This window comes from Pleurodeles waltl, chromosome 2_1 (assembly GCF_031143425.1).
Source record: "Pleurodeles waltl isolate 20211129_DDA chromosome 2_1, aPleWal1.hap1.20221129, whole genome shotgun sequence".
Classification (NCBI taxonomy): domain Eukaryota; kingdom Metazoa; phylum Chordata; class Amphibia; order Caudata; family Salamandridae; genus Pleurodeles; species Pleurodeles waltl.
The window spans coordinates 287,596,792-287,624,102 of record NC_090438.1 but is presented as its reverse complement, the minus strand read 5'-3'; the positions used below and the strand labels follow the sequence as shown (position 1 = coordinate 287,624,102).

Sequence of the window (27,311 nt, the reverse complement as noted above, 5' to 3'; positions counted from 1 at the left end):
GCACCTGCAGAGACTGACCTTGTATCAAAGGGGATGAAACCGGCCTAGTACGAAACCTTGGAGATAAGTGTATGTCAGCTCTACTGGAAAAATACAACTTCAAGCAAGAATATATGTTTCATTAGTTCAAGGAAAAAAAAAACACGCAGTTAGAATTTGAAACCAGGCAACTAGGCCAAAGCCTGTACTAAATTTAAGCTAAGCAAAACAGTTTTCAAACAAGAAATCATGGCATACATTTGCAATTATGACGGATTACTACATTTTCAATACTTCATGATTAATTAAGCTCATTTACAATGATGGCGAACTACCCCGAGGGCACAATTTTCCCTCGTACATTATTTTCTTTACTAAAATCACACTTCATTATATGTTTTGATTATGCGATATGTATGAATATATGTTGGACCCTCTTTTTCTGCGTCATCACTGCCCAGAGCTGGTGAGAAAGAGAGATTTCTAGGACTGTGGGTCGTGGGGAAGCAGGATCCGAAGAGGGTGGCATAAATTCATCTTTTGGATACAAGTCTGAAAAAGTCGTAAGGCTGTGCCCACAAGCTCACATTCTTGACTGTGCGTTCTTTAGGATGGGGTTTAAGGGGTTGTTCCCAAGCGGTATGGAAGGGGCATACAGAAAGGGCAGTTTGGTTCGCTTTCACAGGCCCTCCCATTCCCATCTCACACACTCTCCTATGCCAATCTCAGACCTGGGCGCCTTGTACGGGCGGTGGTGAGGGACCATGGCACAGCTTGATCAGCCTCTATCACCACATGCAGCTGAAAAGGTGTCAGATAGAACAAAAATGTAGGAACTGGGACTTTGAGAAAGCGGCAAGGTCAAGATCTCCCATGAGGTGCAGGGCTATTTACCTGACCAGGCCAAAGAAACGAGGTTCGAGCATAGCCAGTGAAGGAACTGAGCAGTGATGGGAAGGGGCATGTTTAAGAAAAGATATACAAATTTGGGGAGGGCGACCATTTTAATAATAGCAATATGCCCAGAAACTGACAATATTAGATGGGACCAGATCGTAATTCTGTCCTTCAGCCATATTATGACCCGTCCTTAGTTAGCCTTCCAGAGTTCTTGAAAGTTCCATCCAATCCAGATCCCCAAATAGTGAATCGGGTCGGAGGCCCACTGAAATCTGTATTCCGTCTGGAAGGGATGGGTGCAGTCAGTGAGGGGGAAAGCACAGATTTGGACCGGTTGATCAAAATGCCCGAGACTCTGCCGAATCAGATAAGTTCACTTGTTAAAAGACCAAGGTTTTCCCATGGGTTACGCACGTAGAGAGTGACGCCGGCTTACAATGAAACTATTAGCCTCCTGGCTGTGACACCGATTCCCCGGTGAGCGTAGTACTGTCTAAGTTGGGTTGCGGGAGCTCCATGACACTGGCAAAAAAGATGGGTGACAGGGGCCAACCCTGTTGAGTCCCGGGGGAAATAGAGAAAGGCTCTGATATCATGCCATTCAGGCACACCTCAGACTTGGGTAATGTGTATAGGAGCTGCATTGGCATATAAATCTGATGCTCAGACGCAAACCAACAGTGGAAAGAGATAAGGCCACTCTAGAGAGTCAAACGCCTTAATGGCATTAAGTAATCTGGTTGTCCAGATGCTGCATAACTGCAAACATAGTTCACAGGTTTGTGACGTGGAGAGGCTGGGTATATACCAAAGACTGATCAGGTCGCACAGTTTAGAGTAACAGAGGGAGCAGGCGATAGGTGAGTGTTTTAGCAAATATCTTGTTGTCTACATTAATCATAGAGAGAGGTCGATAGGAATCACAGCGCTGCAGCAGTTTGTCGGTCTTGAGGAGGGTTACAATGACCGCTTCCCACAAATGGGCGGTAGGGAGCCACGCTCTATAGATTCTTGAAACATTGCCAGCATATGGGGCACTAAAATAGAATCATATTCCTTGTAGAATGCAGTGGTCAGTCCATCCAGTCTGGGCGCCTTACCCCCAGGGAGACTACAGAAGACCTGTGTTAGCCTCTGTACCAATATAGACGAGTCTACGTAGGCCCGATGAGCCGCTTGCAGTGTAGTGCTGCGCGTAGAAGGAAATCAAAGTGTCTAATAATTCTTTGGGGGATAAATGAAGGACTTGTTGGTCATCCAGCAGTTCCACCACGTACACCGGGGCATGCGGCGAGCAGAGTAATCCTGGTAGGGTTTTTCCCGGTCTATCTCCCTCACCATATCTGCAGACCAACACCTCAGATCAACGTAGTGCGTCTTGCGGAGAGCCTCCTCCGAAAAATTGTCTAACTTCTCCCGAATCAAGCCCAATGTTGCCACGTCACCGGTGTGAAAGCGTTCCTGCTTGAGGGCTTGAATGTCTTGCTCTAGTGCAACAAGTCTCCCCAAATGGCCCAGAGGACCCAAGATTGTTTGGTTATGCAGACTCCTGCTGATGATGATCTTAAAAGCCTCCCAAAGCATGGAGGGTGAAGACACCGAGTCCTGATTGAACAGTCTGGATATAAGTTGCCACACCTCGGAGAAGAAGGCAGGGTGGTCATTATTAGGGCCATTTATGGCTGCTAAAATCATGGGCTGTATGTAAAGGGTACCAGCTAACTGCACAAATCTTCCGTTCTCGTCACAGAGTGTGCATCTGGTTTGCCACTAGAGACCTGTCCAAAATAAAATGCTAACACCCCTGGCATAATTGGAGTAAAGAGAGGTGTATCTCTTCCCACACCAACGAGCTTGCAGCCCTGGTGCAGATGAGTGGATAAGGTGTAACTCTTGGAGGAAGCATATGTCCACATGCAATCTAGTGAGTTGGGCATGTACTGGACGAGCCTTTCTATGGGCATTAGCCCTCGAATGTTCCAGGTAAGACATTTGATCAAAGCTATGTGACCGCAAAGGAGAGGTAATGTTGCATATTGTTGTAGAGGTGTGGGAGGTGGAACCACGAAATGTACTTTGATGTTTCACATGATCGCTTAGAGGGGTGGGGTATGGGGGATACAGCAACAAACAACAGTGAAAAATCACAACCCTAAACTTCCCGCCACCAACTCCAACTGGTAAACGAGGTTGAGGAATACCAACCCACCCCCACCCAAAGACCCCATGCAGAAACAATGGCCCAGCCTGTAAGAGGCAGAGTGGCCAACCGGGTGTATGCCACTGGATTCAAGCTAGCCTGGCAGATGAGGGGTAATACCCCATAACTGGCCCCAGGATGCTTGTTTCCGATCGAGGGTGGACCTGGCCTGGCAGTTCGGCTGAACTGCTCACATGGGGAACAGAGTCAAGACTGATTTGTATATGGGTGGATCCAAACTAGAGTGGTGTGTTGAGCAAAAAAAAAATGATGGATTAAACCCAGATCTGTGACTGGGTGTGAATGTTTGATTTATTCTGCATTCCGTCCACCATTTGATTTGTTTGCTTTTGTCACCCCAAGTGAGCCGGGTATGTCCAGACGTGTGTCCCGGGCTCACTCTGCTACTAGAGTCAAGCTAGCCTAGTTTGAAGAGAGGGGATACCCCACAAACCGGTCTTAGGGTGCTTGTTTCCGGTCCAGGGAGAGCCTGGCCTGGCAGTTCGGGCTGGACTGTTCCCATGCGGAACAGAGTCAAGACTGATTTGCATATGGCTGAGTTCAAACTGGGGAGGCATGGTGAACAAAAAAATTGATGGATTCAACCCAGATCTGTGACTTAGGGTGAATGTTTGATTTGTTCCTCATTCTGTCCATCATTTGGTTTGTTTGCTTTTGTTGCCCTAAATGCACCAGGTATGCCTAGACATGGTTCCCGGGCTCACTATGCCACTGGATTCAAGCTAGCCTGGATGGGTGAATGTTTGATTTGTTCCGGATTTCATTAATCATTTGGTTTGTTTGTGAGCTGACTGATTGGCGGCAATGTGCTTAGCAAATTTGAGTGCTTACTTAGCATCTGTGAAGAAATAAGGTTTCCCTTTGTATGGAATTAGCAGCTTCGCCTGGTAGAGCAATGCATAGGGAATTTCAGCTTTTTAGAGGATTTTATTTTAGGAGGAAACCAATTCTCAGCGAGCTGCCTGCACAGACTGAGTAAAGTCAGGGTAGAAAGAGAGTTCACTGCCCTGGTAGGCTATCTTCGGTCTCGGGCCAGTCTCAAGATGGTGTCATGGTCCCTGTAGTTTAAGAGCCTGGCAACAATGGGGCAGGCGGAGCATCGGGGGCGCATTCCAAACGAGCGAAAGGCCCTTTCCATGAGAAAGCCTGGAGAGAGGGCCTCCCCAAGGAGTTTGCGGAGAAGTGATTCCACAAAGTCCTCCATGATGGCGGTAGATTCAGGAAGGCCCGTTATCCTTAAGTTTTTCCATTGCAACAATGCTTCAAAGCCTTTATGAGGTTGAGGACTTTAACCCTATGCAAGAGGTGTTTCTGGGAGATGGCTTGGGCATTGTCCACATGTGATACCTGGTTCTCCAACCTAGTTTCATGCTTATCAACGCAGTGTTTCATGTGGTCAAGGCGAGTGGTTAATATGTCAAGTTTAGCATCAACGGCTTTGAGGCTTTGCAGGAAGTTGGCTCTGTATATACTATTTCAAAGTAAGAAATAGTGTGCACAGAGTCCAATGGTTCCCCTTAGAGGTAAGATAGTGACAAAAAGAGATAATTCTAATGCTCTATTTTATGGTAATAAATGAGGAACACACACTCAAAGACTTACTCCAGGCCAATAGGTTTTTATATTGAAAAATAACTTTTCTTAGTTTATTTTAAGAACCACAGGTTCAAGATTTACAAGTAATACTTTAAATGTAAGGTAATTCAATTAGATACTTTAGGAACTTTGAATAAAAGCAATATCATGTACAGTCTTTGTAAAAATGGCAATAAGCTATTTCAAAAGTGGACACTGCAAAAATCAACAGTTCCTGGGGGAGGTAAGTAAAGGTTAGGTTTGCAGGTAAGAAAAACACTTACAAGTCTCAAAGTTGGGGGCCAAGGTAGCCCACCGTTGGGGGTTCAAGGCAACCCCAAAGTTACCACACCAGCAGCTCAGGGACGGTCAGGTGCAGAGGTCAAAGAGGTGCCCAAAACACATAGGCTTCAATGGAGAACAGGGGTGCCCCGGTTCCAGTCTGCCAGCAGGTAAGTACCCGCATCCTCGGGGGGCAGACTAGTGGGGTTTTGTAGGGCACCGGGGGGGACACAAGCAGGCACAGAAAGTACACCCTCAGCGGCACAGGGGCGGACGGGTGCAGTGTGCAAACAGGCGTCGGGTTTTAGATAGAAAGTAATGGAGGGACCCGGGGGTCACTTCAACGATGCAGGCAGGCACAGGGGGAGCTCCTCGGGGTAGCCACCACCTGGGCTAGGCAGAGGGTCGCCTGGGGGTCGCTTCTGCACTGGAGTTCGGTTCCTTCAGGTCCTGGCGGCTGCGGGTGCAGTGTTGGTTCCAGGCATCGGGTCCCTTGTTACAGGCAGTCGCGGTCAGGGGGAGCCTCTGGATTCTCTCTGCTGGCGTCGCTGTGGGGTTTCAGGGGGGTCGTCTCTGGTTACTCACGGGCTCTGTCAGAGTCACCAGATCCTCGGGTCTGCGCACGTTCCCAACAAGTCCACCACTGAACAGCTCCAAGACTCTGATAGATAAATCACTGAGGCTAAGAGAGTTCAAGAGGGGAAGAGGGGATTAGGAAGGGGACAGCTGGGAAGGAGACCTGTGGGAAGCAAAAGATTAAACAACACAACATCTGATTCAAAACCAACATTTAGATTCATAAAGACTCTCTGTTGGATCTATGGTTCAATGATACTTGGGACATCAAATAATACTCTATTGTGTCCAGAATTCTATGACACTCGGAACATGAAATAACACTCTGTTGAACCTAAAGTTCAGTGATACTTGAAAAGTGAAATAAACACACTGTTGAGCCTAGAGTTCAGTGATACTCGGAACATGAAATAACCCTCTGTTGAGTCTAGAGTTCAGTGATACTCGGAACATGAAATAACACTCTGTTGAGTCTAGAGTTCAGAGATACTCGGAACAAGAAGTAACTCTCTGTTGAGTCTAGAGTTCAGTGATACTTGAAACATGAAATAACACCTAAAACTAAGAAAACATGAATGGTCTAGAACTAGACTCTAATTAGAACTTACTAAATCTAGGTACCTGGAAAAGAATCAAAAATGGTTAGTACAATGTTTCATTTAGAATTTTCATGAATTGAAAACATACTGTTCTAGGGATACTAGAACCTTCCTGAAAAATGTCCCAGAACAAACACAGCCTCATTACCTGAGGATAAGACTCTCTAAACATTCCTTGGAAAATAATAGGAATTGTACTAGAAACCCTACATGCACATAGAATATAATATCCAGAATTCTACACAATAGATCTTTAGAATGCCAGAACATAAATTGCGCACATCGTGGATTTCCACAAGAGTTCTGTAAATGTCATGAAATAGTTGCGCACAATGAATAACATGAATTAAGCACAGGAAACAAAGCGCGCGTCTTACCGATTTGAAGGCAACTTTGTAAATGCCAGAAAATGGTTGCGCGCAATGAATATCTTGATTTATACACGGGTGAAGAATCGCGCGTCTTGCTGATTCGAAGGCAACTTTGTAAATGCCAGAAAATGGTTGCGCGCAATGAATATCTTGAATTGTACACAAGTAAAGAATCGCTCTTCTTGACGATTCGAATGCAACCTTGTAAATGTCAGAAAATGGTTGCGCACAATGAATATCTTGATTTGTACACAAGTAAAGAATTGCGCGTCTTGCCGATTCGAATGCAACCTTGTAAATATCAGAAAATGGTTGCGCACAATGAATATCTTGAATTGTGAACAAGTAAAGAATCGCGCTTCTTGACGATTCGAATGCAACCTTGTAAATGTCAGAAAATGGTTGCGCACAATGAATATCTTGATTTGCACACGAGTAAAGAATTGCGCGTCTTGCCGATTCGAATGCAACTTTGTAAATGTCAGAGAATGGTTGCGCACAATGAATATCGTGAGTTGTACACGAGTAAAGAATCGCACGTCTTGCTGATTCGAAAGCAACCTTGTAAATAACAGAAAATGGTTGCGCACAATGAATACCAAGCGTTAAACACGAAAAGCGAATCGCGCGTCTTGCTGATTCGAATGCCACCACGTAACTGCCAAGAAAATGGTAGCGCACAATGAATATCAAGAGTTAAAGCACGAAAAGCGAATCGCGCGTCTTGCTGATTCGAATGCCACCATGTAACTGCCAAGAAATGATAGCGCACAATGAATAACATGCATTAAGCACAAGAAAAGAATCGCGCGTCTTGCCGATTCGAATATTCACATGTAAATGCCATGAAAAGCCCAAGAGCACATTCACACGCACTAGAGTCCAATCACTTATCATGCAAAGATTAGGCCCAAGAACTCGAGTGGCATTGATAACGGAATCGGGGGCCCAGCCCGACCTCCGTCTTACCGTCCTGATCAAGAATCACCCAGCCGAGTGAAAGGGCGAGGCCTGGAAGATCAAAGTAGGCCACCGGAACAGGAGCTCAGGAAGTTGTTGCTGCTCTGCACTGGGACCTCTGAATAGTGAGCACGTGGAGCTGGGCTGGCTCCCTTTTATAGAGTCTTGGCCCAGCCCACAACCACACCCAGGCATGCTGCAGGGAAAGCGTCTAGAAGGCCCTGGAAAGGGACCACACCCTGACACACTCTGAAAGCCTGCAGCAATACATTGCAAATGAACAGTATTTATAAGCACCTTAAAAATAAGTCTTCAGGATTGAACTCTACAATGCAAAAGGTTAAACAACAGCATATCTACATAATGCATGAATTAGGTCATCTCATACGTGCTGGGTTTTTGCATTCCAGTCGCCCGTAGAGCGCGCACTGCCCAGATGTTGACAGGCTCGCAGTCGCCAGGGAGTCCTTCCTGAGGTGTTTGTTTTCTGCAGGTCGAGGCGGGGGCGTCGGGTGCAGAATGGAAAGTCGCACGCATCCGGCGGGAAGCGTGAAGTCTTTAAAGTTGCTTCTTTGTTGCAAAGAAGTTGCAGGTTTTTGAACAGAGCCACTGTTCACGGGAGTTTCTTGGTCCTTGGGTGCAGGGCAGTCCTCTGAGGCTTCAGAGGTCGCTGGTCCCTGTTGGATGCGTCGCTGTTGCAGTTTTCTTCGAAGTTGGTTGACAGGCCGGTAGGGCTGGGGCCAAAGCAGTTGTCGTCTCCGTCTTCTCTGCAGGGCTTCAGGTCAGCAGTCCTTCTTCTTGTTAAGGTTGCAGGAATCTGATTTCCTAAGTTCTGGGGTGGCCCTAAATACTGAATTTAGGGGTGTGTTTAGGTCTGGGAGGGCAGTAGTCAATGGCTACTGTCCTTGAGGTTGGCTACAGCCTCTTTGTGCCTCCTCCCTGTGGGGAGGGGGGCACATCACTAATCCTATTGGGGGAATCCTCCAAACTCAGGATGGAGGATTTCTCAAGGCAGGGGTACTGACTGGTGGGTGACTCCTCCTTGTTTTTCTCATTATCTCCTCCAGCCTTGCCTCCAAAAGTGGGGGCAGTGGCCGGAGGGGTGGGCATCTCCACTAGCTGGGATGCCCTGGGGCGCTGTAACAAAAGGGGTGAGCCTTTGAGGCTCACCACCAGGTGTTACAGTTCCTGCAGGGGAAGGTGAGAAGCACCTCCACCCAGTACAGGCTTTGTTCCTGGCCACAGAGTGACAAAGGCACTCTCCCTATGTGGCCAGCAACAGGTCTGGTGTGTGGCAGGCTGGCAGAAACTAGTCAGCCTACACTGAAAGTCGGGTTGGTATTCAGGGGGCACCTGTAAGGTGCCCTCTGGGTGTATGTTACAATAAATTGTACACTGGCATCAATGTGCATTTATTGTGCTGAGAAGTTTGATACCAAACTTCCCAGTTTTCAGTGTAGCCATTATGGAACTGTGGAATTCGTATTTGACAAACTCCCAGACCATATACTCTTATGGCTACCCTGCACTTACAATGTCTAAGGTTTTGCTTAGACACTGTAGGGGCATAGTGCTCATGCACATATGCCCTCACCTGTGGTATAGTGCACCCTGCCTTAGGGCTGTAAGGCCTGCTAGAGGGGTGACTTACCTATGCCACAGGCAGTGTGAGGTTGGCATGGCACTCTGAGGGGAGTGTCATGTCGACTTAGTCATTTTCTCCCCACCAGCACACACAAGCTGTGAGGCAGTGTGCATGTGTTGAGTGAGGGGTCCCCAGGGTGGCATAAGACATGCTGCAGCCCTTAGAGACCTTCCCTGGCATCAGGGCCCTTGGTACCAGAGGTACCAGTTACAAGGGACTTACCTGAGTGCCAGGTTGTGCCAATTGTGGAGACAAAGGTACAGTTTAGGGAAAGAACACTGGTGCTGGGGCCTGGTTAGCAGGGTCCCAGCACACTTTCAAATCAGAACTTAGCATCAGCAAAGGCAAAAAGTCAGGGGGTAACCATGCCAAGGAGGCATTTCCTTATAGGCTTGACTTCACCTCAACCAGAGGTCCCATAAGATCAATGTCTGTTTTGGCGTCGCCACCCGAGCAGCCCGGTTGGTCCCCCAACTGCGATTCGTGTTCTGTTTAGTGAGTCTGACGTTTACTCTCAAATGAGAGTTTCTGCTGGTGTGCGTCATTCTTCCCCATGATCCCACTGGGCCAGGCCAGGCTTGACACAGTGTAAAGATGTAGAGCCAGTTGGGTGAGAGCATGAGCTGGAGACTGAGCCCACACCAGCACAGTGTCCCCAAAGTAGGCCTCACAGGCAAGCAATGGGAAGCTGGCAACTGAAGGTCACTCTCAGGCCTGCCTCGCCCCAGGGCACTGCCACCTCCAGGGGCATGAGCAGGCCTAAGGCCAGTAAGGAGAAGCACAGCAGCAGGCAACAGAAGGACCACAAAGGGCCAGACAGGGCCCAAGGAAATAACCCTCACTGCACAAGAGCCCTCCCACCACGAACAACGGAGTATGGGAGCCTGGGCACTGGCAATGGGTGTCTCCCCATGTTGTGATAGTCAGAAGTGTGCAGCAGGAGGCCCAGGATCAGTGCGTATAGAGTGATCCTGAGGTGGGGTGGGTGTGGCAGTAGCACAATTCAGCACTCACAGAGTGTCCTGAGGCATGGGTGCGGTAGTCTGCTGCATTGGCAATGAGGCAGTCCAGGATTCCGCTCTGCCCACAGTCCAGGTAGCAGGCACGTGCCTGGAGGCTCACCTCTTTAAAGAGATTCAGTGGCTGCAGCCATACTCCGCAGTCCCATGGCCCAGCATGGTTGAGGCGTACATGGTTAAAATGCAGGCTAAAGCACATGCCACGTCACCCAGCCGCATGGCAGCCTGACACCTCGTCCAGCAATAGACAGTCAGTGGCACTCAGGTAGGAGTTCGGGCTGGGAGGTGAGGAGGTCCACATCTCCCCTGCGCACTGGTACCAGCAGCCCCAGCCGACAACGGGCCCAAGGGGGCCACCCTGGGCCCCAGCTGGGTTAGACCACGAGCCGTGGCTCAGTGGGCCGTGGTCAAACGGCAGACACTAACTGTATGAATGTGGCCCTACCTCCCAGAATCGATCTCCCCAGAATCACAGTACCCCAGTGGGGGACCCCTGCTCATTGATGGCCACAGGCCATCCGCAAACGGGCAGATGATGAAGGATATTTATGTCTGCCCGCAGAGCTCTCTCAACGAGCAGCCATCTTGCAACTCGGCTCTGGTCCAGCCCTAAAAATCTTTCCGACTTGTAGAAATGCCTTGCGATCCTTTCAGAACTGCAAATTGGAGGGAAGATGGAAGGGCATCCCCTTCCTACTTACTAGACACAAATCTATGTATCAGTAATTTGTGACTGCATTTGCAAATTGAAACCATAGATCAACTAACAACCCTGAAGCTGGTTTGGTAACTGGGAACTGTGTTGGTTAATCTCTGAATTTTTAAAAGTACCACCTGTCCCTTGAAGGGACTCAGATGTATTTTTAAAATACAAATGTTTCCCTTTGGGGAGTACAAATGCACAGAGGAATGTACCATATCCCTTGCAAGCCTCCATACCTGCCATTACAGCCAATCATAGGGTGCCACAAATTGTGACCCAACTAATTAATAGTCATTAAACACTTCTTTTTTAAAAAAACAAGAGGAGCACTTTTCATATATTAATAGTTTACTATCGTTTAGTCCATCAATGTTTTGGTGAGTGGCTCATTTTTATATTAATCCTTATCTCTTCAAGTCTTCTGTGACACTCAAGAAAGTAATCCAATCGTTTCAAGGATTCTTAAAATGATTCTTTATTCATCTTATCATAGGACATCCAAACTACAGCCAACACATTTTGTTCCGCCACAGGGAGCTTCCTCAGAGCTGTTGAGCAGAAATACATCACAATTAGTACCATTGTATACAAAAACATTTAAAAACTGCAGTTGAATGACTGCATACAAATTCCAATGAAATATACTTATATTTTATATAGGTGCGTCACATATGAAAAGTCACTTTTCAATAGCCATGAACTTATAAATTCTTTACTGAAACTTGCATACTCATTATTTTCCAAAACATATAATGTACCATAGCAGTTATCTGTTAATATTGTCAGAATCTAAATTGTGTAACTGGGAGGAATCAACACTAAAAAGTATCCTTCCTATAATCACCTTCATGTATACAGTCATACTATAGTTCGTAAAAATCTGTATGACTGGTATGTGTACTTCATTTCCTACTGGACTCTATTTACCTCAAAAACATCACAGTACTCTCCGTATTATTTGTAAATTCTATCATCTAAAAACAGTATATCATCTGATTTTACTTGCTTACCTACTACAGATAGCATATGTGCCTATAAACTGACAAACGAGAATCTGTATTTTAAATGATATGTGCACGGAAAAACATGATTAGACTTTAGATACACAGAACCTGTTCGGGGTGGCTTCTTTTTTCAAGTGTCTCTCTGGGGTGTTCTGGAGATCAGCCTTTGTGAAGAGTGACACACTTTACAGAATTGTCTCCACCTGGAGTATCCACAACAGAAGCACAAAGAGGTGTGAACTATCTGCACCTGGCTAAGAGCAGCCATGAAGACAGTGATCAGGAATAAGACGCAAGAGGCTGGCCTTACCTAAAATACCCTTTTCACTTTGAATAACAGACTGCAGCCCCACACTACACCCCACAATCTACCAAGCGGCAGTGCTGCAGTAAGACTGATTAGAAACCCTCTCAACAAAAGGATCTAATTGAAGCCCGGTCTCTTTTGTCCCCACTTCAGTGTCCATGTCTCCTCCCTCCTATTTCCCTCTTGGTACACTTTCACTGTCTGAGAAAACAACTTCACCTCGATCTTGTGTACAGGAACAGATTGTTGAGCTTCCAAAATGGAACCCACAGAAGTCCAGTACTGTGCTTCATTTTACATGTAATGCATATAACACAATGGTCATACACAAACATGCACAACGTGTTAGCTCCAAAATATATTTTGTATTAGCGATTGGTCTGCAGTGCTGTAGAAACAAACTAGAATAGGATTATGTAGCAAATCAAAGTATAAATCTGACTGTGCATTGATGCGCTGCTCCCAGACAATGTAAAAAACTCATTTTTAGTGAGTGAGTTAATCAATCTTTAAAGCTGAATAGTGTGGGAAGGTCATTAAATTATACATTTTCTAAAGAAAGCATCTGCTTCAACTCACCTTGTGCAGTCTACAGACCGTGTATTGACCTTGAGATACTTTAGACTATGGCCCATATTTATGAGAAAGTGGCGCAAAACAGCAAGTCACCTTGCTGTGCTGCACTGGGTCACTGGGAAAGGGCAGGAATACACCATATTTAAGGTATTCGGGACATACCTGTCCTTTCCCTCTGTGCTGGCGCACAAGGCGCTGCTTATTGTCAATGCAACACCCTTGCACTAAGGTGCAAGGGTGCCTCCGTTGCATGTAGGTTTGGTTTTGTGCAGGAAAGGGCACTTCCCTGCACAAAAACTTAGAAGCATATTCCTCTATCTATGTGTTCTGCAGAATGACTGCAGACTTAGAGGTTTGCGTCACCCATGTACCAAGATCCATGGTGCCAGCATGACAAAAAACTCTCATTAGTATGCCCTTAAGCTTTAAAGGGCTGCCCTAGGCTTGGTATACAGCAGGTTCAGGCTTTATGTTTAAGTGATGTGCACACTTGGACATGCATGTTTGAGCTGTCTGCCCTGGACATGGAATACTATATACAATTTTGTTTCTATCTACAGTCTACGTTCTCAAATTGCAGGCCTCCTTCCACAATACTCCTAAAACCCTGCATGAAACATTGACCTTGACAACCTTCCGCTTGATTCCTCTCCTTTCTTTTTTCAGAATGACCCTCTTCTTAACTTCCATTACCTCCTCATCCCTCTCCTTATCTCCATTACACAGTGAGGCCCTGGTGCCTCGTAGACACAGGTCATGTGCTGTGTTTGTGGCTTTCTTTGGTTCAATTTGGTTTTCAAGCACTTTCTGCCACTTGGTGTGGAGATGGTCTCTGTCTCCTAATACACCTATGCACTGGAGGTAGGGGTGACACTGCTGCCACATTCATCTTGATTAGTTCCTTCTTGACTCCTCTTGGGAACAGAGCTTTTTTTATTCAATGGAGTTGGGGCCTTTGGTCCCTGTGGTTTGCAGGATGATTGGTGGCATGCCAGACTCTTTCATGGCCTCTATTTCAGGGCTCTGGGCAGCATCTTAATGTGCATTGACGGTGACGCCCTTGGTGTAGGATTTTGTGGCTCAAGCAGGGGCTATTCTGGGTTCTTCTGGAGGCGGTGAGTGGTTTGGAGGTTTGGGTCATCTGGATCAGAATATTGCCTTCCTGACTGTTGTCTGCAGTTCTTGCTCAGGGCATCAGTGACATCCTCCTCTGCTGTCTTGGCCTGACGGTTCCTCTGGTTGTGGGGCTGGTAGGTGGATCTGTCTGTACCTTCTTTGTTTCTTAGCCTGGGATTGGGGTGCCTGGCTGTTCAGTGAATGGTTGGGTGGTCTGCACAGCTGTTCTTCAGGGGTTGGTTTCTCGTCTGGTCCTGCTGGTCCTTTTCCAGTAATTCTTCTAATGCCTTGGGTTCACTCAGCTGTCTGGGTGCCCTGGGGTTTCCTAGGTGTGGACGCCTGTTCCTATTCCATAGCGACAGTCTCTTCTCCGTTGGGGTAGGTGGCAGGATATTTCCCTTGATGTGGGTCCCTCTGGCGGTGCTCCTGGCTTCGGATGTCTGGTGGGCACATGACCTGTGGATGGTGCTCCGTGGCATGTCTTCCTGCATGGGTGCCTGACTTTACGTTTAGTGGGTGTGGAGCTTCGTTCAGAGTGGCCAGCTCATCTAATTCATCTTCCTTCCTCTCTGGAGTGGCGGTTTCCATTGGTTCCGTCTGCTCTGTGGATTCTGGCGGTTTCCATTGGTTCCGTCTGCTCTGTGGATTCTGAGGTTCCTGGTGCATTCTTTGGCGTTTTCCAAGTTGGGTACTTGGCATTGTGCTGGTTGGCTTCATGTTGCAGGGTCTCTTGGCTTTGGTCTCCTCCTCTGTGCTGGCACCCGGAGGGTGTCTGCCGGATCTCATTCTGCTTGCCATTGGAAGTTGTTTGAGGCTCAGTGTGATCAAACACATGGTTATGTTTTCTGCTTCTCGGCCTCAGGTGCTGAAACATTTCTGGGATGGGCTTTTGAGGCTTTCTGGTCCCCTTGAGCGGGTCTGGTGGTCGGTCTGGGTATAGTCATCTGGCTCTTTGAGGCGTGGTCCATTCTATATCCATTCCCTCGAGTGGTGTGTCCCTTTTGGAGTTTTCATCTGGTTTTGAGGGCTCTTCAGTTTCCCCTGTTTGTTTCTCTTGTCTGGTGGGGTTACACCTTCTGACTTTGCATGCATTTGTTCTGGTGATATTTGCTTGTGGACTGGGTGAGCTCGACTGATTGTTTTGTCTGTCCCCGTTCTTGTGTATGTTTGAGGTCCGGTTTTGTCTCCGAAGTTCTGCCCATTGTGTTGGAGTTGGGCTGTTTTTACTGTTTATTTGCCATTAAATGTGTATCTCTTTGGGTATTTCTATGTTGATCCTTGTACAGTTGTCCTGGTGTTTTTCGTCTTACTGTGTAATGGTGATAAGCCAGAGGGTCGGAGAGGCAATACTTCTATTACTTCCCAGTAATTACATTACTCAGAGTCCTACTCTTGCCTATATCCATTATGGCCCTCCCTCCCTCCCAGTCATCAGGGCAACTGTGTCTAAGGCATCTTGGAACGTTTAGGAGGAGTGGTGGAGGTGGGTGTTTTTTATATGGGTAGGGGGTGTGTCTACGAAGCACAGGTGCCTCACTCTGTAATGGAGATAAGCAAGAGTAGGACTTGTAGTAATGTAATTAGCGGTAAGCAATAGAAGCATTTTCTGCATGTCCTCTATTTCTGGGTATAGCCTCCTCTCAGTCTCATGCCTGTCTGCCTTTATCTGTCCGGTAATTCTGCAAAACGATACCCCCCTCATTTCATTGATCACAACCTCTCCTTAACCCTCCCACCTAACACCACCTAATCCCTGCCAGCCTGTCTCACCAACCATTCACCTGAATCCCCCTAGGTCCCATTGATGACCACACCTATTTTGTATGAATATAATCTATCACAAAGTAACAGGAATATATGCATGCATTTTTTTCTTGAGAACGGATGACTAGTCACAATAAGCAACAACAACCACAGGTTTTGGAGTAGCGTGCTACCCAGCATGAAGCATTTTAATGCCTTGTCAGGGTTAGTAAGCAATAAATAAATGCAATTACAATTACAACTAATTCATTGTATTTTATTCAATTCAGATTTTTCTTTATCCATCCCTGTAGCCACACTGTAAAGCACATATTGAAATGATAAAACAACGAACCAAGATATTGCTAGACTAAGCAATGTTCAAGCATTAATTAATGAAAAGTACATCTCTCATTTAAAAAAAATGGCTTTAAACAGGTCTGGAAGAAGGTTAACTATACGAGGAGAGCACACATTTTAAATACACATATAGACATTACTAGTTGATGCAGCATCTTTTTCCTTAACTGTCTATTGTAAATTTATTAGACAGGTCGTTTTCAACCCCCTCTGAATAGGTAACAAAGTGAGCTATCAGTATATCGGTCACATTGTAATTTGCATGCCCGTTTGCAAAACAATCAGTGTAGTAATTGGACATCCTGATTTGCGAACTGTTTGCACATAAGGCACTAAGAGCCAGATGTAGCAAAGGGTTTTACCCATTCTGTGTCTATGGGAAAATGTGTTTGTACATATGGCCCTAAGTTCTCCCTTGATGCACAACATCTAGCCCACTGCTGAGATACAAAATCTAGTGTTCTGCGGAAGCATATTACCCAGTCCTCTCTTGGTATGCACCTCTAAAGCTCTCCTTGTGAGCAGGACCCTATGCTACTTCTAGTAAGCATCACTGAACTTCACTGGTGAATGCTGCCCAATGCTTTTCTAGTGCACCTGCCCTTGTATTCCCTGGTTGCGCATCACCAGATCTGCACATCAACTTAGGCTCCGCCACTGCATACTGTCCTATGCACCCAGGTGCACATCTTTATGTGCTTTCCTGAAGCACATAACCTTACCTCCCCTACTTCACATCATCCTTTGCTCCCTTTAGGCTTATTACTCTACGCCCAGTGCTAAACAAGGTTATGTATGTTCGTGTGCACGGATGCTTGGTTCATTGTTGGCTAGTGTTCAAGGATAACTGTATATCTTTTGGTCTTGGTGAACACATGTATATAGGTGGGTTGGTCTGTGTGTGTGCTGCATACATGTGTCAGTACGCTGTATGCCTCTGATTAGAAGTATGACATAGAAAGCCAAGCTTATTGGCTATTTCAATCATTGTTATAGTTCGCATCCCTATTAACAAAGTGCAAGATCATTTAACTTAAAGAAAACAGCTGATCCGTGGTATTCCATGTTTTGAAGTTACATGTTACCTATACTCTATGTTACCTAGCCTCGCTCATTCTGCTCCATACCTGTATCCTTTGCATCCCTGACTGCATATCTTTGCTTCTAAGGATAATTTGATTCCAGAATATTGCTTCACTACATGCTTAAACCATATATTTCTCTCCTATCTTGAGCTGCAGGATGATCGCCCACAATCAATAAGGGTTCATATGTGCTTCATGTACTGCACTTATAATGTATCACTGCACCTATTAAAACATTTATAGAAATTGCATGTAGGCATGCTCCAGTAGGGCCTAAAGAAACTTATGTAACTGGTGTACTGCCCCTGTTTGTGCCATTGCCCACCTTTAAACAGGTGTGCGGGCGGAAACTGGGATATTGAGCCATATTACAAGTAATGTGTTGCTCCCAAGGCAGCCGTGAAATTGTGCTGCCGTAGGGCCGTGCGTTCGTGAAAGACAGACCAGCTGACTGAAGCAGCCAGTTTGTCTTCCTCTATTTCTTAGGCACCTATCTAAACTTCAGAGAGGGGAGAGAGACCCCCTACAGGCAGGGGCAGTGAGTGTCTGCATAAGTGACTGCACCTTCCTGCAGGGAGTTGTCATGGGAACGAGTCCACGAGGCTCCCTTTTCCCCCTTGCAGGGGTTGCTCTCTGGGGGCACACTGACAGTGTGCCACATTTTTGTGGTGCAGTCAGTGCACCACCTGACAGTCTCTTTTCCTCTACACCTGTGTCTGTAATACAGTGCAGATGCAGAGGCAAAGTGTTTCCCTAATTAGCACTGGGCCACGCCACCAATGCTACTGAGGCAACGCCACCTGAAGATAGCACTGGTGCTCTATGTGCACCTGCGCTATCAGTATTACAGACGGAAGCGCACAAGCATCTGCTCCTTCCTCTGTAATACAACAGTGGCTTGGGGGTTCAAAATAAGTATGCACATGCCTGTTGCGCCACTGCGCCACTATTTGTAATGCGGACCCAGATGTTAAATAAGGGCATGTTAAGCATGTTTGTATCAAAACCTTAGCAAAGGCCAAATCCTCTTATGGATAAACTTACTTACAACCAGGCCCGGGCGGAGATTGCATGGTCGCACTACATGGAACTCTGCGAAGTGGCAAAATAATTCTGCTTCGCTACGCGGAGCTCCGCAAACGGGCAGAGTTTCTTGCTTCGCCTGTTTGCGTGACGTTTAACGTCACCTGCAACGCTATGTGCATTCTCTTGCGAACAGCTCCATGAGTTTCGCATGGGTGCAGCCATCTTGATTTTTCCTTCTGTTATGGTGCTGGGGCCTACTTTAATTCCTTATTAATCTCTTTCATCCTACAGCTATAACATTTATTTTCTCCTCATTCGTATTTATTATCTTACCTTTTATCGTGGTGTTTTTATATTTTATGTTTTTTTGTAATTTTTTTAATGTGTTTTGTGACTTCTGTACTTTTAAAATTTGTTTCATCCTTCTTTAACCTTTCTTCTATCTTACCCCCAAGTGCCCAGTGCCATGGCAGAGCAGGGCAGCGGCAGCGTCAGGCCCTCCCAAACCCCCACCGGCAGCCACCTTCGTTCCGGGCGGCGTAGCTCTGGGGTCCGGCACACCCAACAACAGCTGACGCACCAGTGGGCCATCATCCTAGATTGAGAGACAGACCTGCCTGACATGCTAAGCATGGAAGTTGCAGGGGTTGGTGAGTAACTAATAATTAATTATTAGTTGTGTTCTATGCTAATATTTTTTACCAAATAGCAAGAATGATGCTCACACGCAGGTAAGTTAACTTTATGTTACAAATATTATGTGATCCTCAAATAGACAGGCGCTTGGCGCTACTTAATTGTCCATTCTGATGCTCACTTTGGCTGATTATGTAAGAAGTAATGCAGAGACTTCTCCTATGTCCTGTCCTGTCACTAACATAGTGATAGTTATTAGTATTTGTGAATTAGCACATACTCTCACTTCTCTGTGCCTTTACTTTTTGAAGCTAGTACAGTGACAAACAATTTCCCACTGATGTGTAGTATGCATTCATGCATCCATCTATCCATTAGAAAAATGCAGACTGAGTTGGCCCATCAAAGGGGGTTGAGAGATTGGGAATGAGATGAGAAGCAAAAATAATTAATTGCAATGTATTTGTAATTCCGAAATGTAGTGTAGGAAATTTGGAATAGGGTTAGGTTTAGGAAATTTGGAATAGAATGGTCCACAATACTTGTACTATACAGGCAATCTGATTTGGAAAAGTTCAATGTTACTGCATTTGACTTTTCCTGCCAAAAAATAATTTGGGAGAGATTATTAACTGTACTAGTAATCATTTTTTTTTTTTTTTCTTACATCAGCATTCAGGGCCAAGAAATGGGCTGGTCAGGCGAATGAAGGAGCTAGAGGTGCCCCCTCCACAAGTGCCACGGTAGATGGATCTGCTGGCCCCAGTAAGTCCTCCTGTTTTTAATATGAATATTTATTTCCATAACTTTTACAGTTTCAAATTTAGAATTATTTTGTACCTTTCTCCTAATATTTTCCAACTTCTCTTTGATTTCTCTGTTTCCTAAATTCTTCTTATCCCTGCATTATCCTATTCACTTATTTTCTATACTTCAGGTTTCTGTATTTTACTTCAAACTATCTCTGTACTAGTCTGTTTCTAGCTTCCTTACTTCTGCTTTGTCAGTAAGCTTTTCCTCTCCCTTTATATATCTTGTGGACTGGTGGTAGTGTAAGGCTCAAAGAGCCCATTTTAGGTCAGGTGCTCTACTGTGAAGGTTGCATGTCCAATTAAGGTATTCTATGCATGTTTGTTGAGAAGGCTTTCTTTGTCTTTCTCCTGCTCAATCAGTAAAAAAAGAGTGTTTGGACATGGTCATGTTGGACCCTCCAATGTTGTGTATGTATTATTATTATAGTTTACCGGGAGTTCATGACCGTGAACCATGGCTGGAAGTAGGAGGAGGACAGCCCAATAGCATCTGCCAGTTCTTCATTGAGCAATTCTTGCCTCCTTTTATTTCTCTTCAAAAACTCAGATTCATTGATAGCTCTCCCCCCATTACAAAATGTTTTTGTTTTGCTTGACTACCTGGCTTTTTCTAGCTGCACGATCACCAGTGCTGCGACAAGCAGCAACAGCGCCAGCACAGCAGCAGACTCGGCAACAGTTGAAGTGGGGGTCTCAGTAGCAGGTGATAGAAAGTCATACTGGTTGCTTATTGACAATTAGTTATATACTCACTGCAAGGGTGTACTAGTGTTGGCTCACTCGTGAACACCCCACTTTAGCAGATACAACAGGAGTTGAGTTTATGAATTGCTTCTTCTATCTACAACTCAGTAGACAAAGGTTCGTAATGAACTTTAACTATGATGGGTTGATGGAGAAGGGAAAGAAGCATGGAAGGAGAAAGAATAGGTGAAAATATATTATGAGTGAAAGGATGTGTGGGCGAAAAGGTGCATATAGATGGGTGATAGGATGCATGGGTGGGTGAAGGATGGATGAAAGGGTATACGAGTGAAAGAATGCCTGCCTGGCTGGGTGAGACTTAAGGGTATGGGTGAAAGGATGCCTGCCTGGATGAGTGAAAGGAATCCTTGGGTTGTTTGGATGGGTGAATGGGTGAAAGGATGCATGGGTGGGTATTGGGTAAATGGATGTTCGTGAAAGGTTTATTGAGAGCCATGTTTGGAATTTGGATGGATATAGATGGTTTTCAATGGTGGAAGGCTGGATGAGAGAATGTAAAGCTTAAATGGTGTGTATCAAATATCAAAGCAAAGGTTAAAGAATAAGAATACTAGAAGAACAATGCAATGATGAATGGATAAATGCTTGGAATGAAGAAATAAGGGAGCTCTTCTGGATAGGGGCGTTCTTCTCTCCTACTTTAGTTGCTTGAAATGGTTTTATGAAAGCTTTGATTCAAAGGGTTGGGGTGGTATTTCTGACTACTCCCTTGACTCAGAGTATTTTTCAAGTGAGGCAGATATTATGTATATCACCCATCATTAATCATCACCTCCCTCCCTACCTATAGCATTTCACCAGTGCCACCCATGATGACCTAACAGCTGCATGGTTCAATTCGGCACTGCAGTGTTGGCTTAACTTAAGTTAAGTTAATGCGCCATTTATTTACAAAGTTTTTAATGCATGGCAATGCAAAAACAAGGTGTGTGTCCCTTCCCTCCCTGTGCCCACTCAGTCACTTTCTAGTACTTCACCCCTTTAATCTTTCTTACGTTCTGTCCCAGCCTTCAGAAATTATTTAAAAATCAATTTTTTGCTTGCACCACATTTTTCTAGCCAAGTGATATATTTCATTATGGCTTCATAATGGATTTACATCTGTTCAAATTTTCCCCTTTCAACATTTGTTAAACACAGTGACTCAGTACTAGCCAAACCTTAGGCACCTGATGATCAGTAAAGCATCTACCTAGCCAGCCTACCTCCCTCTAGCTTACCCTGCAAGAGAGTAAGTTAAGATTCCTTTCCTTACTGCCAAGCAAATGTATTTTGTTGGAAAAAAGTAACTACAAAGTGTGGTAGAGGAGGGTGAGGCCAAGAGGGAGTAAAGTGGGACTAAGTAAGGGCCTTGACTTTTGCGGATGGGTCAGTCTGTGACGAAGGTGCTAAATACAATCTATATCCCATTCCTCAATTCTTTCCCTGTACTGCAGTGCATCGCTTTCCCCACTTTTACGACAGAATGTCTGCATGATTGATTTTATAGTACATGATGTGTATCATTCATAGAATTCAACTTCCTTGTCGTCAGGGTAAAATTGAAAGGCATTTTGGAGAAGAGCAGGGCCACTTGAATAGGATACTTGTCTATTACAACTCCCCCAGCTGCAGACAGTAGCAAAGTCCGACTAACCAGTACAACTAGGGCGCCAGCTTAGCTAGCGTGCCTCCATTAATTTAGCACAACAGGAGAGAGAAGAAAACTTGTACTCCATAGTGCATAATGGCTGGACTCTAATCACATCAAAATGTAATGGCCTGAGGTGACCAGCAAATGTACTGCTACTGTGTCACCACATACTTTTGTGTTTTCCACGGAGCATTGTTTACAATTTGGTTTTTTTCTTTCTTGATATAGTTACTCCTGCTGGTCCACCTTCCTGGCAGGAAATAGCAGCCCAGATGCAGCAGCAGAAGCAGGATCACGGCTGAATACCAGTGGTTGGTGGTCTGGAGCAGGAGGAGGCAGCTGCCAATGCCCAGGGCCCCAGACAGTCCTCAATGTCTCTAGCCTCTCAACACCGGCACCACAGTCCACTGGCAGCCTCCTGCCGCATTTCCATCACTGCTGCCCCTCCCCCCAAGACTACGTGTTTCAAAATCGCGTCCTGCGAAGGCTGGCGCGGATAGAAGCTTGGCAGGCACATATGGAGGGGCTCCTGAAAAAGCTCATAGCCCTCCGTTAGTGCCCTCTTCTGTCTCTTTTTTTATCCTTTGTTTTGGTGGGTGGGATTTGTGAGTGGAGAAGGTGGGAGTGTGGGTTTTTGGAACCAAGACAGTTGGACTTTTCTTTGGAGTTTTTTAGACATTGGTTGAGGACTGGAAGATTTGTTTGGGGGTAGGGGTGGACCAGTTGTGGGTGGAAGCGGTGGGTTTTTATATTATTATATGCTAGGGTTCATAAATATTTATTTAATGTTATTTATGCCTCAAATCTTTTTTGGGGTGTTTTACTTCGCACTGCTGCCTTTTAACGCAACGTGTTTTTAAAATCTGCTGCTAGTGTATAACAATTATCCTACTACTCTCCTAGTCTCTGCACTGCCGTCTGCAACTATATTGACCCCTAAAGAGTGGGGGGGGGGGAGATTTGCCATTGCCTGTTATATTACCTAAAAGTACAACAACTTGCGAGGGCTGCATGGTTTCCCAAGTTGCCATGGTGGTGGTAGAAGTAGCAAGCCAGCGCACCAACAGTGAAGGCATCAGAAGCGAGGTCCCACTACCACTTATGTGAACTCAAACCGTAGGATTAATCGGTAGCACTATCACAGGCAACTAAATTGAAATAAAACTGAGTTAGTGGGTTACATATTAATATATCATAGCTTTACAAACAATTGAGACTAGACTACTACACAGCAAAGAATACCTGCTATAGCGTATATAATAAGCAATGTTAAATTAAATTATTCAGAACAATGGTGAGCTGGTATTTTACCAAAGTTACGAAAAACTTGAATCGTATTTCGTGAAGACAACTCAAACTCTGAAGTGGACAAGTGTAAGCATTTCCGCAACAACAACACAGTGCCTGAATGATGGTGATGGCAAATGATGTTCTTCAGAAAATATCAATCACTTTTTATGCATGGGTAGTGAATGGTGCAAGTGTGGGCAATATAGAGCTTAAGATCCTGCACAATGAGTTGGTGTTGCTTTCACCACATCCACCCCACCATGTGTGTGATCAATTAATGGTGTAAATGATCAAGTCACACCTCAATAAATCACACAGCCAGGGGGAAGAGGGCTAGGGTTTTGATGAATGGATGGAAAGAGGATTTAGGGAAAGGTGTGACAAAAAGACAAACACTACACAAACACAATATTGATCTAGTCAATTATCAGCAGCCTGTTGTGAGAGGAACTGAAAGGAATGAATATGGCACAGTTAACTTAAATGCATTGCAAGTAGTCAGTCAGCCTCAGAGAGACCCACATTATATATGTAAATGTTCTGTGACCTACATTTGAAAAATAGTAAATGCAAATAATGTTGGAGTAAAGCGAACACACAAAGTTCTAAAAAAAGATTATTAAAAGCAAAATTATACTTTATTGCCAATTTGGGTGGTGCATCTGCATTCTTCTTGCATTGCCCCATCAATCTTCAGTGCCTGCCTGGCTGAAGTGGTCTGATAAGGAAAGCATGAATGTTATAGTGCTTTTGCCTTTTGTGCAGAAGAGAAGGCCTGCGGATTGTAAAACAGAAATTATTATCATGATATTGTAGAATCAAGAAGAAGGACAGAAAGGAAGGTAAGCTCCATGAGGAGTAGTTTAGCATCAGAGCAAGAGCGTAGTCATTTGCAATAATTCATTTTATGACTGATGTGCAATCATTTAAGTGGGAACAGTTACGAAAACCAACAATCACAGACAAGTGGCTGCATGTATTGGGCTGTCTCTAGTTACCTACAACAGGCCCCCCCAACCAATCACAAAGTTTCAAATTTGCGCCAGCCAGCACATACCTGCCACAGCATTGCATTTTCCAAATCAAGTAATCAACGTGCCTCTCACTGGTCCACAGAGTTGAGTGGGCCTCTTAGAGTCATCATCCATGTTGATTTCCGTGAAGTTGATAACTTCCTTCTTCTTGCAGTTGTTGAAGTTGTCAATCACGCACTGAGTCCTTTCATCGTCCTCATGACTCCGATTAAGGATTATGTCCAACTCCATACGACTCCTCCTGAGAGTCCCAGTCTCCCGACCCAATTGAGAGAGTGTGACCTGTAGTGCAATGCTGTGATGAACAAGAGAAACACTGAGTAGTTTTTTTGTCTAGACTAGATTTGTGTTTGTTAGCTAAATACATTGGTTTGGTCTTTGAGGAGTGTAAAGAGAGCCAGAATACAAAGCAGTGTCAAACCGGCGAACAAATCTCGCTAAGTGTCAAAGAGGAAGGAAAAAAATCACCTTCAGGAAAAAGATTATCACCCATTAGGCCACCAACATTGTAAATCAATCACAAACACAATCAAGCATAATAATTATAGTTAAACAATAAACACCCACTCTCACTGTCTGCCACCACATGAATCATCTCAAAATTTAAACAAGAATCACTCATATATCACTCATTGGTGCATAGCATTACTTACCTGTTCCAATCAAGCACCGTGGTGCATTGCTGATCTTCTTTGATTCACAAAATGAAACACACATTGGCCAGTCTAAGTTATTCTAGGGCAGTCCTGCTAGGGGATAAAAGAAAGGATATGCTTGGGATGGAGGCAGGCATTGTCTCTCCAATGTCCTTGAAGGGATTTGGAGGAGAGAGATTTATTCAATGCGCACTAGTCCAAGTTCCAACTCAAATCCGGCTATACACGTTTCTAAAACGGTGGCAGTTCATCAGTCAGTGAGACACAAACAAACAAAATAACGTTCCCCTAGCTAGCTATGTCCTTTTTTTTAATGCAGCTCGTCGATAGAAAGTACTATGGTGGCCCAGATCTACTCAGAGTCAGTAGTCAGGGAAGTAGAGTTTGTCCTCAAACTCAGGTGGTTCACCCAGAAGTTGGTCAGCTAATATACTACTGTTAGAAATGGGGTTTCTGGTTGGCTAGGGTATGCACCTAAGCCAGGCAGAACCCACCCACTCTAGTCAGAGAAAGGGAGTTACACGTCCAAGATAACCCCTGCTCACCCCCTTGGTAGCTTGGCATGAGCAGTCAGGCCTAACCCGGAGGCAATGTGTAAAGCGTTTGCACAACACACACAACACCCGTGATGCAAAATTAACACCACAAAGTAAACACAACACTGAGCTATGTAAAAATAAACTGTATTGCACAAAACATAATTAGACCAACATTACACATTAGTAATACCCTGCTACCTTAGCAGTTGTCAGAACATTACACAAGTTACTAATACTCTGCAAGAATACGCAGTTGTCACATTAGAACACGTAAGTACTCAGGATTCTGCAACATAAGCAGTAGTCAGGAATTACAGTGAAGAATTCTATGCACTTGTCATGAATACCTCGTAAATACCCATAAAAGGAACATTAGAGAAAATATCACAAGTCATAAAAAATACACATCAGCATGTCATGCCCATAAAAGGAACATCAGCATATATATGCAATGTCATGAAAGCAGGTAGAAACATAAAAAAAAAACAAGGTTCATACTAGGCTCACTGAGCCAATACTTTCTCAAAAGTACCTGTTTTCTGATGAAGTGGCACTCCCAGTGCCTAAAAAAGGAGCATGGGGGCCCCCGGCGCTCCTGTGCACACAACGGGGGTCATGCGGTGATCATGGGGGAGAGGGGCGGTCTGCACCCTCTCCTCATGATAAATGGGCCCCTCTGGAGGCCCGTGATCTTAGTGGGGGCCTCCCTTGGCCTTCACACATCCTGTCCGTGGGGTGGGGGCCAGGCAAGGCCCAACAAACAAGTAGGGGGCTTCCATCGAGGTCTCCCTTCCCCGTTTCCAGGAAAATATGCCTGTTTTAAACAGAAAGGAGCATCCTGTCCCTATGGCAGAGACCGGGGGAAGAAGGCGCTCCCCTCGCCTTCCCCCGAGTCCTGCTGCTGAGGTTTTGAAGATCGGACCCCTCCTGGGGCCTGTGAAGACGCTCGCCCGCACCCGATGTGGTGTGCGAGTGTCTACCTGGTTACTGGGCCGCCGCGGTGATCCAGGGGCAGTAGAGGGCTGCTGGTGCCCCAGGGTCACTCCAACGAGCGGACCGTGCCCCGGTGGCACCAATAGGAGCATGCTTGCTCTGCTTTCTGTTTTCTCGTGTCCCGGGGCACTATGGGATGCGCGATCCTCGCGCTCTGTGAAGAGAGGATGCCCAGAGCTGCGACAATGATTTTGGGGGCCTCAAAGAGCGCTTTCTGCTTCGGCCTCAGCCGTGGCGGTGATTTGGGCACAGAGAGCGCTTCCGAAAAGCGCAAAGGGCCCCACGGTGATCCCAGGCTACGGCGGTAAATCCCAGCAGGCAAGCAAAGCGCATTAAGGTCACAAAGGAGCGCTCCCAAAGCGCTATGCAACAAGAGCAGCACTCCCCTTGCTGGAGGGAGTTACAGAGGTCAGGGGTCACAGCACCCTGCCTCTGAAGACAACAAATGAAGAAGGGGGCACAGGGCTGGCGAACCCAGCAGCAGCTCAGCACAACAAGGGGGTGCAAGCAGTGGCAGTTCCTCCTTGTGACCAGGCAGGTCACAGGTCAGCACAGCAGCAGCAGTCCAAGGTGGTCCTGGTGAGTCCTCTCTACAGCGTCCAGCTCCAGGTAAGGTTCCTGGAGTTCCAAGAGTGTCCAAAATGATGTCCAAATTGTGGGGAAAATCCCCCTGTACTTATACTAGGTTTACAGTGTGTTTTGCAATGGGGAGAAGAGGGGGTTCCAACCAGTTACAACTGGTTCTGGGAGTGCCCTTTCTCTCCTCCAGCACAGGCTCCAAACATCAGTGGGGGGGTAAACGACCCTATTGTGCGTGGCCAGGGCACAGCCTTTATAAATGCAGGTGTTCCCCACCTCTCCCTTCTCTCAGCCCAGAAAGGCTTTACAATATGTAGATGCACCTCT

General features: G+C 45.7%; 1 long non-coding RNA gene across 1 annotated transcript; it reads left to right on the top strand.

The window, feature by feature from the left end:
- Positions 1–18,317: 18,317 nt before the first annotated feature.
- Positions 18,318–22,587, top strand: LOC138258724 (uncharacterized). The gene is made up of 3 exons (XR_011198529.1): positions 18,318–18,697; positions 19,356–19,448; positions 22,122–22,587. It is a non-coding gene; the product is annotated as an uncharacterized lncRNA (long non-coding RNA).
- The last annotated feature ends 4,724 nt before the right edge of the window (positions 22,588–27,311 follow it).